The sequence below is a fragment of the Rattus norvegicus genome, chromosome 4, assembly GCF_036323735.1.
Source record: "Rattus norvegicus strain BN/NHsdMcwi chromosome 4, GRCr8, whole genome shotgun sequence".
Lineage (NCBI taxonomy): Eukaryota > Metazoa > Chordata > Mammalia > Rodentia > Muridae > Rattus > Rattus norvegicus.
The window spans coordinates 32,042,392-32,045,786 of NC_086022.1; the positions used below are offsets into that span (position 1 = coordinate 32,042,392).

At 40.8% G+C, this 3,395-nt stretch overlaps 1 pseudogene; it reads left to right on the forward strand.

Moving 5' to 3' along the window:
- The first annotated feature begins 1,054 nt into the window (after positions 1-1,054).
- Zc3hav1-ps7 (zinc finger CCCH-type containing, antiviral 1, pseudogene 7) lies at positions 1,055-2,571 on the forward strand (annotated as a pseudogene).
- Positions 2,572-3,395: the final 824 nt, after the last annotated feature.

Below are 3,395 nucleotides of genomic sequence, written 5' to 3' on the forward strand. Positions count from 1 at the left end.
GGTGTGGGTCAATATAACTAGATCAATCAGTGTAATCCACTATATAAATAAACTAAAGGGAAAAAACCCACGTGATCCTCTCATTAGATACTGAGAAGGCATTTGACAAAATTTAAGACCCCTTGGTTATAAAAGTCTTGGAAAGATTGGAATTCATGACCCATATGTAAACATGGCAAAAGCAATATACAGTAAAGCAGTAGCCAATTTCAAATTAAATGGAGAGAAACTTGAAGCTATGCCATTAAAATCAGGGAGTAGACAAGGCTACCTACTCTCTCTTTACCTATTCCATATAGTACTTGAAGTTCTAGCCAGACCAACTAAACAACAATAGAAGGTCAAAAAGATACAAATTGGAAATGAAGAAGTCAAACTATCACTATTTGCAGATGATATGTTAGAATACTTAAGTGACCATCAAAAACCAAACAGAGAACTCCTGAACCTGATAAACCACTTCAACAAAGAGGTTGAGTAGACAATTCCATCAAACAAGTCAAAGCCTTCCTCTACTCACAGGATAAAGAGGCTGACAAAGAAAATTAGAGAAACATACCCATGACAACAGTCACAAATAATATGAAATCTTCTTGGGTGACTCTAAACAAGCAAGTGAAAAATCTGTATGACAAAAATTTTAAGTGTATGAAGAATGATATCAGAGAAGATCTCAGAAGATGGAAAGACCTCCATACTTGTGGATCAGCAGGATTAATATAGTAAAATGGCCATCTTGCTGAAAGCAATCTGCAAAAGCAGTGCAACCCCCATCAAAATTCTACCTCACTTCTTCATAGAGTGAGAAGGAGCAGTTTGCAAATTCATTTGGTATAACAAAAAGCTCAGGGTAAGTAAAATTATTCTGAACAGCAAAAGAAATTCTGGGGAATCACTGTCCCTAGCCTCAAGCTGTATTACCGAGCAATACTGATAAAACTGTATGGTGTTGGTTTAGAGACAAGAAGATAGATCACTGGAATAGAATGGAAGACCCAGAAATGAACTGACACAACTATGGTCACTTGATGTTTGACAAAGGAGGGACTGACTTTAATTCTGACCCAAGGACCTGGCAGGTGATGTCAGGCCTTGTGATGACACCACATGAGTTGGAAAGCAAATCCACTCTGCTTTCAGAGCAGAACCACTCAAGTCTGCCCCTGGGGTCCTGTGTATGTTTCTTTATGAAGCTGAGTTTGCATAGTATCCAGAGCAGTGGCAGCCATAGCTCACCATGGCTGATCCCAGGGTATACTATTTCATCACCATGATCTTGTGCAACTACAGGGGCCACACGATCCTGGGGAAACTGCTGGTTACAATCAGGCTCCCAAGGAACAGATCTAAGAAGTGCTGGAGACACCTGACCAAATTACTCCATATTATCACAGACTAGAGATGAGGCAGAGATCACTTGTTTGGTGTTGGCTAATACTCAAGCCCATGTCAGCCATCTCAAGTACTGCCAGAGACCCTGTGACAACCTACACTCCTTCAAAGTTAATTTGCTTGGCCGATGCCACTATGCACAGTCCCAGTGGAACCTCTCCAAATATTCTTTCAAAGTTTTCTCAGGACAGAATTTCCATGTCCTGAAGAAGCTTGAACTCTCTGGGCTTAAGCAAGAGGAGCTGGCTGGGATCCTGCTTCAAAATGAACCTTTTTTCATGCCTGAGATATGCAAGAGTAACAAAGGAGAGGATCACAGAGAGATTTGTAGGCAGCCAGAGCCATAGTAGAGACTCTACTTCTGGGAGCATTTCACCAAGTGTAACTGAATTTACTCCAACTGTCTCAGGTCTTATAACCTGATGGAGAGAATGGTGTTGACCATCATGAGGGAGCCTGGGATGAGTTCTGATTGTGATCCAGAATATCCAGAATATCTGCAACAACAATTACACTAGGGGGAGCCCCACTGCCATGAGAGGTCCCCATCCACATCACAGAGGCAGGGCACACAGAGACAGAAGCAAAAGCAGAGACTGCTTCCTTTACTACCATCTAGAATTTCTCTAATCTGTCTCACCTCAGCGATATGGTTCACCTAGCCCAGATGTCACCAGTCTAAGGACTTCCTGGAGGATGAATCTGCAGATGTAACCCAGAAGTACCTGGGGACTCATGACAATGCACATCTTTCTTGATCTCATGTAAGGCTACTGGCATCAAATGAGAGCAAGCTAGGAGTTTTATGAGAATGGGGATCCAGATGGCTTATTTTCTAGGAATCATCCTGATTTTTTGTCATCTTCAGCCTCTGAGGGTGGCTTTCTTCTTGATGCTGCACAAAGAAATGAAGCCATGTCCATGACAATGGGTATGCCAGCTGGACATTGCATGGAGGTCAAGGGCAAGAATGAGGCTCCAGACATTGATCAGGTCCTATATTTAAATAGTTATATTGATGGAGTGACAATGGAAGAAGCAACAGTGTCAGGAATTCTAGGTAAAAGTGCATAGTCTGCAATTAGTACCACTGATTATGCTGTAGAACCAGCAGTTATTGGAGGAAAAGAGGCAGTCTATTCTGGAGTTCAGAGTCTGAGAAGCTAGATCCTGGCTATGCCTGGGGAAACTACTACCCCTTTAAAGGGTATCAACAGACTACCTGAGTTGCCTCTATCTTCCTCAAGCCACTTATTTGCAGCGTCTGTGAGCTCTGGCAAGAACATCACCTATGCCTCTGTGAGCCCATAAGGATGAGATTGGAACCTCCTGAGTACCTCCTATGCTTTAGGATCTTCTATAGTAGTACTACAGATAACTTGCATATAAAAGCAGAAAATGAAAAGCTGGGTGTTTTCACTGCCAATAGCCTGGTATTGATTATGATTATTTCATATTGGTATTTTCTACTTCATTCTTCTTAAAAATAGTGGCTTACTCTACCAGCTAAATACAAAAGTGAGTTGATAAGATAAAAGGCTTGAAAGGTAATTAGAGAGACGCATAAACAAGATTTCAAAAAATACTTAGACACAGCCAGAAGTATTTAGATAAGGGTCTAACAGACTACCACATAAGGACCCTAAATGGGAAACGATCTTTACCAAGCCTACATCCAATAGAAGGCTAATATCCAATATATACAAAGAACTCAAGAAATTAGACTCCAGAGAACCAAATAATCCTATTAAGAAATGATGTATAGAGCTAAATAAAGAATTCTCAACTGAGGAATCTGAAATGGAAGAGAAGCATCTGAAGAAATGTTCAACATCCTTAGTCATCATGGAAATGCAAATCAAAATGTAGCACTCCTCCATCTTTGGTGGAATTACAATCTGGTACTACCATTTTTGATATCAATCTGGTAGTTCCTGAGAAAACTGGAAATAGGTCTACATAAAAAACCAGCTGTACCACTACTAGGCATGTATCTAAAAGAT